Source organism: Crocodylus porosus, unplaced genomic scaffold (assembly GCF_001723895.1).
Source record: "Crocodylus porosus isolate Cpor-Errol unplaced genomic scaffold, CroPor_comp1, whole genome shotgun sequence".
NCBI classification, from domain to species: Eukaryota; Metazoa; Chordata; order Crocodylia; family Crocodylidae; genus Crocodylus; species Crocodylus porosus.
The window spans coordinates 18,805,138-18,820,797 of NW_017728912.1; the positions used below are offsets into that span (position 1 = coordinate 18,805,138).

A 15,660-nucleotide genomic window follows, 5' to 3' on the forward strand; every position below is an offset into this window, starting at 1 on the left:
GTGGACAACCTTGAGAGGGTTCAGAGGAGGCCGTATGAGGAGAGATTGAGGGGCCTGGATCTTTTCAGCTTCCTCAAGAGAAGGCTGAGAGGTGATCTTAAGACTGCCTATAAGGCATCAGGGGAGGGCAGCAGGGAACAGGAGATGCTCTATTTACTAGGGCACCCTCTGGAGTAACTAGGAACAATGGCCACAAATTGACAGACACCAGATTTAGGTTGGACATGAGAAAGTACTTCTTCACAGTAAGGATTGCCAGAATCTGGAATGGGCTTTCAAGGGAGGTGGTGATCTTCCCTACCTTGGGGGTCTTCAAGAGGAGACTGGAGAAGCACCTGGCTGGGGTCATCTAACCCCAGCGCTCTTTCCTGCCCAGGGCAGGGTCAGACTCAATGACCTACTGAGGTCCCTTCTGACCCTAACATCTATGAATAAGAACAATATCACTTTACTAAGTTCCTATGATATAAATGGAGGTGGTTCGTTTAGCAGATGGAATCTTTTGTCCATGTTCCTCTTCCAGTCCAGGTCACTAGCAAGTCAAATTTGCAGCATGTGAAATGAACAGATTCCAGCAATAGCATTTGAAAGAATAGTTTTACCAGGGTCTTTGAACTTGATCCTGCTCGGGAAGAAGAAAAGTGCTCATGAATGAGAGGCCACATCTGTGAGAGAGCTACTCTTGGGCAAAGAAACACAGTAAGTTGAGAGGCAGGATTTGATCCTAGAACTCTGTCAAACAACATGCAAGTCTGGCAAGAGAAAAAAGGGCAGGCTGGCTGACTATTTTAGCCAAGTGCACGTGTGCTACTGTCTGCAGCTCACAACTGCTGAACTAGAAAGTGGGAGCAGACAAGGACATGAGCAGGCATCTTTGAGTAGAAGAGGATACAAGGAGCAATGTTGAAGTTCAGTGTTCAAATTTCTACTGCCCAGAAAATTCAGGAATATTCAGGTCCTGGTTTACCTTTAGGTACCTCTCTACTTTTGCTGCTCCCAACCTTCACCAGAAATAAATAGCTTCCCAGCCTCCACCACAAGTAGTTCTGCAGCACTGCTGTAATAAAGCACCCTAAATAGTTACCAGGAAAGTTATGATTAAGACTGCCATTCTCTCTGCAGACCTTCTGGAGGGGAGAAACGAGAATTATTCATGAAACAAAGTTACGGTTCTGAAAGCACAACGGTGTCTAGTTTCAGACGTGTACATTTCTACACTTTTCTGATATCTACAAGTCACAGCATAGGTCACCTTGTACGGCTTTTATACTGCTAAATGTTTTTGCCACTATGCTAAGCACTGTGTGAATACGTAGCCCTTCTTATACAGAGCTTATACTCCCTATTTAAAGGCAAGAAGCGCAACACATGTCCTATCTGAGTGTCACACATGTAGTATCAGGGAGGGATGACTGGTAATATTGTGATCATGCATGTACAACTTGCTGCTCAACATGATCACAGGCTGCACAACTTGAATATTCAAATCATATTAAGCAGTTTGAGAGCCAGAGGAAACTTTTTTTTTAAATGTACTTTAACTTCTGCTTCTTTCTGTTCTTCTATTAAGCCTCTGCTTATTTTCATTTTTTAAGCAATAACCTGTTTCCATTATTTGCATGGGTCTGATTTGGGGCACTGACAACAGAATTAGGATCCCTGATCAGGCTGTGCGCGCCAAGTCAAGGCACAGGCAAGATATTTTTTCCATTGTTTTGGGGGCCACCCCCTTGTCAGCAACTTTTACCCAAGCTATGCGATGTTAGTCTCCCCTCCTGGGAGGCTTCCATACTCTGGAGTGTACTGGGGTCACTGCCAGATGGCTCATGCCCTGCTCTTTATTTGTGGCTTGCAAAGGCATTTTAATAAAATGTACAGACTCTTTACTACTCACATTTGACATTTGGGTCTCCACCTTGTTTAGATACATATCAATAGACAGCATCTCCCTACTGAGGAATTCTGAATCCACTTCTAGAATTCAGACTCTTTCAAAGACTGTTTAATCAGCAGGGATCCTGGCTTTCCCCCCAATTAAACAAATAAATAAAAACTCACAAATTCTCTGATAAACCCCCCAGATGCACAATTCAAATGAAATGCCACTATATATCTTTAGGTATTGATTGAACACAATGGTTTATTGATACATTTGCAAGTTTAAAGCAATTTGGAAGCCTACCAGTGTCTCAATCACTATAATAAAATAAATTCTAAGTACCTATACATTTTGCTTTTTGATTTAGGGTTTTTTATCATAGAAAATCAGAGCTCCCTCTGCCCCCTTAGCTCACCAGGATACAGGTCCAGGCCATGGGGTGGCAGATGTGGGCTCCCCACTGCAGGCTTAGGTCAGAGGTGCAGATGGCTCCCTGCCTCCATGTACACTCCAGGGGGGGAACAGGAGGACCCATGCTTCCTAGATTTGTGCACGGGGCAGGGGCAGGCTGCCCACTGTCAGCTCGGGCTCTCCACCCTGCTGCCCTCCCCTAGAGCCTCTGCAGCCCAGCAGATGGGGCCTGGCATGGCAGGGCAGAGTGGGGCTGGGCAGAGAACCTTGTTAATAAAGCCATGAGCCCTGCAATGCTCTGGCAAGGCATCCTCTGCCTGCCTCAGAGCAGCAGGGACAGCAGAGTGGATTTGGGCCCCTCACTGGTCAGGGGCGGGTAGGGAGAGCATCACTAGGGCAGCATGGGAGGGCAGCAGGGTGGGAAGTCCAAGCCCACAGCAGGCAGCCTGCCCCTGCCCCATGCACAGATCTGGGGGGCATGGGTTCCTGTTGTCCCCGCAGAAGTGGGTGCAGTGGCAGGGAGCCCCAGCCCCAGCTCTACTCAATTCCTTCCCTCCCTCCCTATGAGGGCCTCAATGCCCCACCACAACCAGAGTTACCTGTGGGAGCTGCTCTTCAGGCTGTCTGGTCTGATGCCCCTTGCCTCTCCATCCTCCTCCTGCTCTCCTCAGCCCCTTGCAGGCTGGAACTTTGCCAGCCTGCAGAGAGTTCTTTGCAAAAGAATAAAATCCACATGTTTCTATGTTAAAAATCCACATTTTTCTCCAGTGAAAAGGGAAGATTTGTAGTTTTTCCCCATTTTTCTGTGAGAAACAGAAAACCCAGATCCCTGCTTATCAGAAAAATAAAGTATTTTAACAGGTCGTCAGCACTGGGAATTATATGAAGTCAAACCAAGAGTCAGACATGATTTTTTTTTCTTTAAAACGTTCAAAAGAAAACTTTCCTATACTTAGCAATTGATTGTAACCTGCTGATTAATATATAGTTTCAGAGTTTCCTTATATTTTCTTTTGCCAGTTTCCTTCTTTTTGTGCCATTATCCTTTTAGCTTTTTTATTTGTTATGTTATACTAAGTTGAATGGCTTATTTAATATAAACCATTGCATAGTGGCAGTGAAATGGCTAGAACCTCTGTAGCACCACAGAGTAATCTTTATTAATTACTAGTTTATTTTAAAAAGCTATGAAAATGAGAAAGACTGATTGATATTTTGTATATTCTTTTTAATATTATAGCTTCAAACAAGTGATATATTGCAAGATATGTCAGACAGCCAACCTTCTCAGACAAGGGGAGTAATTACTCATTGTAACTGTTGAGACGTATTCATATTTAAATCAAATTATAGCCATGCTAGACTCTCTTAATTCTATTAATACCTAGTTTCACACTGAGGATCTTTTGTAGCTGCTGTTATTTGATAAGTCAGACAAAGTTATAGAATAACTTATAAAGGCTTGCTTGAGGTGTTTCTTTTATATTAAATGTATCATAATTAGTATTATGGTACTACCAACACCTCCAACTAAGATAAAAGTGCTAACATACTTTGCATTTGATACAGAATAAAAGTCCTTCCCCAAAGAGCTTACACTGTCTCTAAGCAAAGAGAACTATGTAAAACATACAAGACAAAGGGTGTTTCCCTATCCAGAGAGTATTTTAAAGGCTGTATAAAGAGTATGCCAAAGACTACATCGTTTTGAAATTCTGTAATTGTATTAATGTATTAAGATATAATTGATCTCTTGGAGTCCTCTCAGTAAGAAAATGATGTACATGTCACATAGTATCTCAATGCATGTATAGAGTACATGTATCTGTTTATTTATAAAGTTAATCATTGCAATCTAATGTGTCAACTCATAAGGCTAAATTCTCCATTCTGATTCAGAACTTATTCTGAGCGCAGAACTTTTATTAATGTCAGTTGATGTTCCACACATGGAACAAGTACATCAGAGGTCTGCTGTGTGAATTGCAAGGAAGAATTTTGACCCTAACCTTTTGAGAGTACTATGTGGAGTTATGTTTAAAAGCACTATTTCAAAAGAGTAAAAACACTCCTGGGTAGAAGATTGCAGGAAATATGTTCAAAATAAGATTGGTTTGGGCAAACTTACCTTGGCTTACCAAGCAAGCATTTCCACTGATGCACATAAATAAGTGCTACTTAGTATGAGTTTGGGTGCAATTGTGGAACCGTAGCATTCTTCTTCTGACAAACAGATGAACACAAGAACTTTAGGCAATTCACAAATTACGTCCATTAAAGAGCTCTCTCCAAACAACCAGCATTGAAGTAATTCAGAGAAAGCTGTCCTGCAGTGTGAGTTTTGTCCTGAAAAAAAGACATGACTTTGGATCATTTACATGCAACTCTGCTAAACAAAAACATTGGACCAAGCAGGCTGTTGCCTACAAAAGTTTATGCTTCTGAATCAGTTTGCAGGGTGCCACCCTTGACCTGCTTTCAGACTAACAGTTAGCTACCTTACTTTATTCTCTATCATTGCACAAAGAATCTATTCATTCTGAATCAGTATTTTGCTCTTGCATTTAAAAGGGCAAGATCAAAAGTACCTAGGTTAGGTTTTCAAATTCCAAATCCCTGAAATTCTGTAAAAGTTAGGTGCCTAAATGCATACGACAGTTTTTAAAATGTTACCCAAATGTTTTAAAGTTTCTTTTTATCTGCTGAAGAAGTTTCAAATAAAGTTCTCCTACCCTTAACAGAAAAATAAATGCATCATCTAGCCCAGCTCTCCAACTTGTGCGGACTGCAGGTCTCATGTGGCCCATGAGGAATCAAGATGCAGCCCACATAGAATTAAGATGATCCCTCCTAGCCTCCCCTCTCCAGGCTCTCCCCAAGCCACTACTGACCTTTATCACTCCTGCTGAAGCAGCAGCGGGGTTTTTAGGGCTCCCCCTCTGGCCTCTACTTTCTACTGCATTCCCAAGGAGAGGGATGGGCACAGCAGTGCAGTGCTGCATAACCCACACTGCCAGAGGAGCTGGTGGCCTAGAGTTCGCATGTGGCATAGTGCAGCAGGGGAACCTGCAGCTAGGCAGCCAAAGCTGTGCATGCATACAGTGGGGAGGGGGTTTAGGGGGGAACATCTGTGTGCAGTGTGGAAGGTGGGGGAGAGGGAATGCCCACGGGTGGGCATAGCATGGCATGCATCCTGGGGGATCTGTGACCCCCATAGCATGTGGTCCCCAGCTGCTTAGAAGTTGGATAACTCTAGTCCAGTTAATGAGGAGCTAGTTTTGAATATAAAGAAAGAAAAACAAGTTCAAAACAGTTTGGTTTCAATGGTTTTTTTAATTACTTTAAATACATTTCCCAACTTGTATATAACAGTGTGTCTGTCCCATTGCAATGGAAATGCACAGTTCTATAAAAATAATGCCAAAAATAAGACAAATGGAGAGGAAGTTTAAGGGTAACAAGAGATTAAAAAGTGGGAAGTGTGGCCAAGACTATAACTGCAGGAAAGTTGCTGGGTGATGAGAACAAATTTAACTTTTGCAAACATAAAAAGATAAATTTCCAGTAAAGCTACAGTAATTTAATTTTTGAAAAACTAATGCTCTCAATACTCTGCCATCAAATCTTTTTTTTTGGCTAAAATGCTAAATGCAAGTAAATATATCATTCACTGCTTTCCGGATTTAAACTGTAGTGAAATTAAAGGCATTGCCTTCCTTTTTGGTATAAGGTGCCCATAGCATCATGCATCACTGTTTTATATACAAATCTGAATCCTCCACTTGCACTTAATAGTAAACCATTATTCTCAGTCAGGGTATATTAAACACATTTTAAGAAGATGTTTGCATCAAAATTTATTACATGCCAATCTGTATATCATTAAAATGAAAAAAAATCAATATGTCCAATTCATGCGTCAACAGAAGTTAAATGTTCTAACTGTCGTTGTGGATGACACATAATTATAGAATAATGATTTACAAAGTTCAAATCATATCTCCTGCAAAGGGCAGCAAACAGCAGCAATATAAACTTTTTTGAACAGGACACCACAGCAGCATTTTGTAACTAATAACACATATGCAGCCAAATAAAACACTGTATTTAATAACAGTTATTTACTTAATCTTCACGTTCAGGTGTGGCTATAAGTTCAGTTGATGAAAGAACATGCAGCTTTATGTTACTGGGTTGCATCCAGGTTTTTATTTAAAACAGGAATACTGAAAATAAGAACTTCAAAAAAAAATGTGACAGGCTTTCTGTTCTGGACCATTAATTTTTCAAGTCAGATTGAACTATCATTTAATTGGATCCTGATGCTAAAACTTGGATTCCACATTAAAAGCTTGAAGCTAAAGCATATATAATAATTTGTTATGCTGAGCTATTCATCCTAAAATGTCAAGCGAAAATAAGACAAACTCAAAATAAAGTTAGTCTACCTTCTGCGATGACACAAAGTTAACAACACAGAGAAATACAATCTTTGTGCTGGCCAAGAAACAAATCCATTAGTGTTTCCACACAGACACACTTGCCAGTAAATTAAACATGAGTTAAAATTAACACAAAATAACAGGGAGTGCTATTCAGCAGAAATCTGACTTCCAAAGTATTGGCAAAAAAGACTACACAAGAAAGCCAAGATTTTCAAACGCAGCTAGTAATTTTAGGTGCCCAACTTCAGACTACAGAAAGAGGGCCAATTTCCAAAGACAGAGAAATAGGCACTTCGTGAAAATCAAGCCCTCTTGAAGGTGTTTCAAGTTTACAAATCACTAGTACTTTGAAAATTCTTGATGCATGTGACAAACACAAGAAAATTCCTCACTCCTGAAAATAAGAAGAAATGTCCTTTCCCCTGATGTTAAAATTATGCTTCTAATCTCCTGTTTCCTTCTCTCAACTCATGAGAGATGTCAAAATGAGGATTACAATGCTTGAGCTTCAGCTAGTACCTGCTAGATTTGTTCCCTACTCTGCAGACTAGATCCAGAACACTGTCACTGGGACACATTTTCCACAACTACTCTACTGCAAGCTTACTAGCATCAACAGCATCCACAAAAAGGAGATAAATTCTTCCAGGTTTATTAGCGGCACTACTGTATTTACTTGTATACCATGTGTCTTTCCCCCCCAGATTAGCCGTCCATTACTGGTGCGTTTAAGTGAGGAGGCCGATTTCCTTACCAGAAGGCACGTATGAATATATTGTAATGACTGCCAGGGGTTGCACTGCCTTCCTGAGCCCATACAGGAGGGACAGAGCCTGATTTCCAGTTACTCACCCCCTCTTCCAAGCTCCAAAGCTCATGTTTTAATCCTGTCACAGGATTAAATTGGAAGCATCTTTTGGAGTTGGAAGGAGGGGGTGAGTAATGCATGTGCCTGAGAGTATTCATCCACAGTGAGTCCATGCTGTAGCAGAGAAAGCCCCGAAAAAACGTGTTTTTCTTCATTCTGTTTTCCCAAAGCAAGGTGCCATATTTTGGGGTGTGCGCTATGCAAGAAAATATGGTGATCCTGCTGACCAGAAAAGAGAAATAATGAGCCATAACACTGAAAGCATCCTGGTTGCTCTTGCTGTTGGATTTTTTTGCATGACCCAAGAGATCACCAAAATTATTTTCATGCAAATTCATTCATTTCATTAAAATTATTTGCATTATTTTCATAAAATGTATCAAGAACCATAGGAGATGAAAACTAAAGGTCTACATGACTGAAAACCTGTAAGTCCTTATTTCTAATGGGAAATACGTCTTGGGAGAAGTGTTACAATTTTTGGTCATCTGTAAGGCTTCAGAATTGGGAAGCAGCAATGGGACATTGGGCAGGAGGCAAGTCGGTAATCAGAACAATCACATGCATTCCAATCTGATCCTAGTGACCTTCAGATCAAGAGTTTACAGCTAGAGTCAATGGCACCTTCTTTCAAAATCTTAGTTTTACTTTGCAAATAGTACACAATGCTAGCCTCTCATTTTAGCAATTTAAAAGAAAAAGAATGGCTCTTAACATTCATACTGGAACTGAACAGTAATGCAAGAGCCCTATCACCCAAGTGAAAGGGGTTCCATAATATAAGTACTATTTCAATATTTTTGTTATCGAAGGAAAAAAACGTTCTCCTAAGGCTTAGCATCTCTGGAAATCAGATCACTTATTCAACTAACAAAATTAGGCACCTATTTTTGTAACTGGAATTTTCAATTTCTACTGAGTCTAGGAGTTAGGTTGGCTGGCCTAAAGAATTCTTATCACTACTTTTCATTTCTTCCTCTCATGTCACAGGCTACACATGTAAGTGGACAGGAGAGTATTTTTCCATATCTTTGTTACAGGTGATCTTGATCACCTTGTGAAATTCACATCAAAAGTAGAGCTGTCTTCAGATACCAAATTTTTATTCTACCCTATACTTCAAACAAAAAGATTTTCAAACAGTATGTGTTGAATTAGCACAGTTTCTTTTTTTTCCAGCAAGAATGTGAAGACAGCCTTAAGTCTCAAAAACATTAGTAAAACACTTTAAATTGAATCAAATGTATAATCCCTCTAATAAATATAACAACTCAATGATTTAAAATGTCTAGTTTAAGTAAAGATTTTTTTTTTAAGATTAAAATGCTACCTGGGCATTATAACCTTAAAACTCAATGATATATTAAATTGAGATTTTCATTGAACAGAAACAGTCTTTCCTCACATTACTATTAAATGCAGGATGATCTGACCTTGAAGGAAGAATATAATTGATAAATTTGAAATAAGCAGGGAGAACTGATAAACGATAAAACAACAGATCAGATTGCTGTTTCCCTGCTTTTTTCAAAAACATAGGGCACAATTCTCCACTGCTTTACAACATGCATAGTCATTTAAATCCAAGTGTAATATGGAAGGTGTAAACATTACTAAATCGAAATAGAGGCATTTTGCAGCCATTTTACATAAACTCAGATTCCTAACAGTTAAGGCACAAAGGTAGAAGGTGGTGGAGGGTAGAAGTGAGCTTGTTTCTGCTGTGTTTTCCCTTCTTTTTAATATTGAATGGTGAAGTATTGAAAGGCTGAGAGAGAGAGAGACACACACACACGTTTATTGTTTTATATAAAGAAAAATACATTGCAAACTCAGGTGTCATCTGCCCTTGAAAATTCAATGGCAACTGAGGAGCTAGTGAAATAATACCATCACACAAAACAAGAGACTGACAGCTAAACAAGGGAGAAGAGGGGACTTTTAGGAAGACACAGTTGAAGATACTGTCCAATATTCATTTTTATTAACATTATGTTTAAAATCAATGACAAATCCAGAAAGGAACTTAGGTGCTCTAATGCTAATTGTCACAACGCCAAGTTCTGGGCGCCTGGTTTCTGGAGTTGGATCAACATCCTGAATTGGGCACCTAAGTCCCCTATACAGTACACAGGGAGAGTCCGGTGATTCAGAAGGGGAATCAGAACAGGCACCAAAAACTGAACCTTGAAGCATTTAAACTAGCTAGTGGGAAATATTGATAAACACCCAGCTCAAGGCTACAAAGAATTGGCTATATCAAATCAGAAATTAAAGCCTGGAACCTCTTATATGAATTAGGTAGTCAATCTGTTCCTTTGGTCTTACTTTCCTTTGAGACATGAGGAGGGAAAAGCAATGGTAGTGACGATGCCCCCATCCCACTGCCAACCTCACACAAGCCGAGTGGGTGGAGTATTCAGGCTGGGGCAGGTCTGGGTTCTAGTTCTCCTTAGGAATGAGTTGGTTTGAACCCGTATCCCCCACCCTCATAAGCAAGCGCTTTCAACACCTGGCTATAGGCAGTTCTTGGACAGAGGGAGGGAGGGAATCTCTCCTCTCTTGAAACTTTCATGCTGTTGGGAAAACAATTCAAGAATAATTGGACCAGAGAGGGGGAACAAAAAGAAGCAGATGCATAATGGTAGCCCTACAACCTGGGCAGAGATGGCAGTGCTTAGAACAGTAGTGGCTACTGAGCTGTTGACAGCAGCAGCAATTTTTGCATATACCTCTTCCTTCCTCAAAAGTGGTACCTGGAATACTGCAATGGTCACCACCACCACCACCCCCTTCCCTACCACCCTAGTTATCCTACTGAGAGCAAGCATGACTCTGTAGGTCAGTGATTAGGGCTCACTCTTTGTCAAAGAGGAGAGACTTGGATTCTCATCCCTCCTTCAAAGACTGCTTATGATTTTAATACTGAACAATCATTTGATAAAATGCAAGTATAGTCCTTTGGAAGAAAGACCAACATTCATGAAGAGAATAGTTGAGATTTTAAGTCTTGCATCTACTCAGGCAGAAGAGGGCATAAGACTAGGTCTCTCACATCCTAAACAAGTATTCTACTCATTAAGCTATTGAATAAAAGGGGAGCACCACTGCTACCCGCTTCTCTTTTTCTGGCTGTATTTTGAAATGAGAGTAGCCATGGTCACTCACTGCCTTTTGTCAAGAGCTTATTCCTCTAGGTGTAAAAGATGACGAGGACTTAGGTGGAAGAACACCTAGTTGAAAGCTATCAAACAGGCTCGAACATGACATAGACAACGAGCTGCTCATACCTGTCAAGGCAGAAGCAGTTCAGAGAAGGGCAGGAGCAGAGCTTCAGGCCAATTAGTTATGCCAGGCATGGTAGGCCTAGGCCCACCAAGAGAACAATAATCTTCTCTCGGCCAGGAAGGCCTCTAGAAGCATAACAGATTTTTGGGTGCAACAATAGAGAAAGCTTCAATGGGAGTAATGTTCATAGGCTAATAAAAAGGGGTCCAAGTGAGGACTCCAAGCAGAGCACACAGGCCAGCACTCACTGTCCCTCAGTCCAAGGAGCCTGTGAATGCCACCCATTAAAACTCTGCCTGGAGACATGCACAAAAAAGTGATAAAAAGAAGCAGAGCTTCAGGTAACTGGCCAAAAGCAGCACCCTTGTTTGGACCTTCCACAGCATTTGAGAGTAAATATACCTTAGTCGTTAAGATGTGAAGCAAACAAGAGCACATGTGGGGACTTCTCCCTTTGCTGCTCTGGCTAGTTAGAAGATGCAGGCCACCTATTTGCCAGCTACATTCAGTGGCAAGGCTTCCTGAATCCCTCATGGCCATGCACAATACTCTACATCCTTCTACTGAACCGTCAAGATACTTAAAATAATATGCTTAGCTTGATTTTCTGTAGAAATGTATTTGTATTAATAGATAGCTGAGATACTGAAAAAGTGCATGTGCTAAGAGATTCAGGTACCTTCCAAATCTGAGGGAGTTTGAGCATTGTACCCTTAGACTTGGGTATTTAAATTCTACCCACATCCTTTTACAAAATGTAAGCCTTAGACCATTAAGAAATAAGAACTTCCATAAAGTTTGAAAGCACACACACAACCTCAAAGACAAGAGTTGACAGCAAATGTTACACCCAATAAAAACTCCACTGGCAGAACCAGAAATACCTGATATTTCACAGAGCGCATGGAAAGCCACATGTGTACACATACAAACACATGACCGTAAGGGGGAAAAAAAAAGAAGGAGTCAGCTCTTAATGTATCAAAAGAACAAGGTCAAAAATCCAATAGTTTTATAAATTGCTTACATTCTATTCTGGAGGAAAATTTCTGAATTTCTGTTTATGGTTTGTAAAAATTCCATCTTCGAGACTTTAGTTTTTGTGTTAGTTTAACATGGGAGTTAAAAGCTCTTATCAACTTGAAAAGAAAAAGAAGTTACAATTGCTAAAATGGCCCCTTAGGCCTACAGCTGCCATACAAAGGGCTTGTGACTGAGAGGCATGCTGGGAAAAATTCCTACAAAAGCCTATACTGGTAAAAGTTAACAGGTGCCAGAAAGTCAAAGAAAAGCACTGCTTTTGTTAGTGGGCATTGCTTTAGGCAGCAGGTAGAGACACAAAGCTATAGTCACCTGACACTTCCCATTATAATATCGGTGTTTATAATTCTGCCAAGACTTATAACTAAGCAGACTGTACAATGTCAGCTTCACCTTAACTTTCCTGAAATAAATTCAATCTAAGGTATTTCGATCATTTTGCAAAAATTGTTAGGAAAACACATGTCATTTTGTCCATATTAGAAAAAAAAAACAATACCCTCTCCCCCACCACCACCACCACCACCCAACTTACAACCACTGCATTGAAAGCTTTTTGCACCTTGGAATAGACACTTGAAATTTGGTATAGACATCCCCAAACATCTGCACTGTAGATCTAAACATTCTCATCAACCGTGTGACAACTCACCTGGTTCCACAGAGTTTGTTTTTCAGTCTGTTCTTTTTTCATAAAAAGCTTATCGTTCACGCAAATGAAAAATTCCATTCAAGTATTAACAAATCTTATGCATAATCTGTATTTATTACTTTTAAAAGTCACATGTGGGTTTTATCAACCACTTATTTTGCTCAAATTTCAAGAAATATTTTATCTCATGGTATAATACCTGCTACTTCCTGATATAAGGTTGTCTGGTACTTTTTCTGTTGGAAGATTTCCCATACTTTATTGCTCCGTGCTACTAATATTGGAAATAAGTTATCACACATCTGGAGCCAATAATGATTATATTGTTAATGGTCTTTCCCCAACTTGGCCATCTCCTTTGAATTGTAACACAGTAGAACCGCTGTGGGTCTACAGGTAGCCTAGCATTTGTTATTTTGAAAAATTCTATTTGTTATGATCCCTTAAAATACTGTTTTCTTAGGGCATTCCCATTACACTTCCAGGAAAATTCCTATTCACGCGCACCTTCTCCAGCAATGACAAACTCTTCTTTAAATATTTTCCTTAATTTAAATGGAGCAAAGTGCCACTGGTAGAGTATCTTCCTCTACATAATTTCTCATTTCTTCAGTGATGTTTCTTTTTAAACCTTCCCCCTCCCACTTTTCTTCATAAATGCAATCTTGTCTTCAGGGAAATAATATTTTTAAATCATTATAAAATTCAAAAGTTGCAAAAGTAGGCTTTCTGCTGCTAAGAAACACTTTTGCAACTTTATATTAAGCATCCTACTTATCTTTAATTATATAATCCCCTACAATATTTTTCCAATATTTTAGGGTAAAATATGGAGCAAATTACCAAAATATGGAATAGCCACACTTCGTTTTACAGCTGCTTTAGCTAGCAGCTTCTACTGGCTTTCTACTGTAATACCTATTTTAAAAGGTTTTCTTATGATATAAACAAAGAAACAAGTTTTGTCAGCTTTACAAACGGGGAGCTGCCTAGGTTACACAAGGAGTTGCAAGTTCAGAAAGTGGGCTCTGCCTAGGTTTTGGGGAGCAAGGATTTCCAGGCTACCTACTACAGTTAATTTAGGCAATCCATTCTCCTCTCCATTGCAATCAGTTCAGGCTCTCTTACCCCTGTCTCTACAAAGGGTTCCATAGCTGGTGTTCCCAAGGAAGATCTTGACAGAGGCAGGAGGAACTACTGCTATGAATTACTTTAGTTTTCTTCAGATCTTTTCCCTCCCCTTGTAGAGGAAAGAATCCTGAGCCCAGCTGCTCAGGATTTCATTGTTATTTTCTCATAAGGGCAAGTGGGAAAGTTAGCCTGGCACATTTTGCCCACAGGAGAAAGAGGCTGCACTGACCCTTCCAAGCTACAGAAAGACCAAGACCTCGGGACCTGTCCTACTTTATCTTTCTTCCCCTTCTGTAAATAATATAATAGTCCAACTTCCTCACCACTGTCCTACACCTTAAGAGCCCCTGTCTGCTCCTTTCAAGGGAAGATTCTAAAGTTAGAGAATAGTCTCCTCTTCTTCGATATTGTTATAACTGCCTAGATGTTATCAAGGCATGAGAAGCCTATAGCAACAGTAACGGTGTTCAATTAAGCAGTCTCCTACCAAACAATCTCAGAAGAGAGCCTAACATGTATTTTAAGGTGTTTTCCCACACAAACAAGCAAAATGCAGTTTCTGTTCATGCCAGATTTCATTTAAAAACCACTTAATGTTGTTCCTATTATAGTACAGTCTGAAAAGTGTGTGTTAAAGAGAATAAAACCAAAGCAAAAAAAACTGTTATCTAAAAGCCTTATGCTGCTTTCTCGGCACAAAGCAAGTGTTTGTGATTTGCAAGTTCCTAACAGCTGTGATTATAATAAAAGCACTAACAAGCATTCTTATTAGCATATATCATACTACTTGTAGTCACCAATGTTAAACTCATTCTAAATTTTAAATGAAGCACAGAAGATACCTTTGTGACTGCTGATACTATTTGATATGCTCTGGAATCTATTCTTCTTACAAAGACCTCAGTAGTTACTCTATATTATGGTAATCCACTAGGACGTCTCCTGGTCTCTGCTAGAAAGTAGAGAGGACAATATATTTAAAGTAACTCAATAAGTAAGAATGTTCATCCTCCAGAATCAGGAGGAAGAGGGGAAAAAAAACACCACCTGATTTACAAATCCTTATCCAGTGGCAGAAACACAAATACCAAGTTTCAAAATGGCATCTTTAAGACTGCATCTACTTTTCTCTGCTGAAGTTAAAGGGACAGTATCCCTTCCCCCAAAAGATATTGTTGAGACTACGTTCTTTTAAAAAGGCAAAACTAGATGGGGGAAAGTCAATAGAAGCAACATAGTCCAGAAAAAGAAGGTGATTTTTTCAGCAGCTTGTCACTGTAACAAAATGGAAAAAGCCACAAAAGCAATAGAAGTTGGAAAGAACATAGTCAATGTGAAATGAGCTGAAGTTAGATTGATGAATTCAGTTACACCAGCTGATTCTCTAGACACATACTGCATAGTGGAGTACTCTGCCTCATTAGAGATCTATGGAGTAGGTATGGGGTGATCACAGGAGCCCTGGGTGTTCCCTGTTAAGCTTAAATCAGTACAATCAGCAGAAACAGTAGGAGTTAAGTTTGCTTTGAGCAGCACTGAAGTGCAATAGAGGGAGAAGATTATTAACTAACATGACTTTTGGCAGCAAAGCTATTGTAATACTCTGCTGATTCTCAGAAGGTGAATAGTGAAGATCAGTGTAAAGGAGAATACTCTTAACAGAATTTCAGATATTGTTCCCTTCTGAAACCTGGGGTTTGGAGATGTAAAACCTGGTCTTCTCTATGATTCACATAAACCCCTCTTCCCTATAAGAAGCACTAACTAATGAATGCCACAAGGAAAATCTCACTCTCTGTTTTTTCTGGACTTAACCTCAAGCCTGTATCTCTTTTAGAAACAAAGACAATTTCAACCTCTGTTTACACCGCTCATTGTAGATTTAATTTTATTTTGGTAGGTGTTTTTACTTTTCCTAACCTGGATAGCATTCCAGCTTGGTACT

At 39.8% G+C, this 15,660-nt stretch overlaps 1 long non-coding RNA gene across 2 annotated transcripts; it reads right to left on the bottom strand.

The window, feature by feature from the left end:
- Nucleotides 1-9,372: 9,372 nt before the first annotated feature.
- Nucleotides 9,373-14,639, bottom strand: LOC109309380. Of its 2 annotated transcripts, none has more exons than XR_002100895.1 (2): nucleotides 14,558-14,639; nucleotides 9,373-10,179 (listed from the first exon to the last, which is right to left on the bottom strand). It is a non-coding gene; the product is annotated as an uncharacterized LOC109309380 (long non-coding RNA). The 2 variants fall into 2 exon arrangements; XR_002100896.1 differs by lacking the exon at nucleotides 14,558-14,639 and adding an exon at nucleotides 10,894-11,017.
- Nucleotides 14,640-15,660: the final 1,021 nt, after the last annotated feature.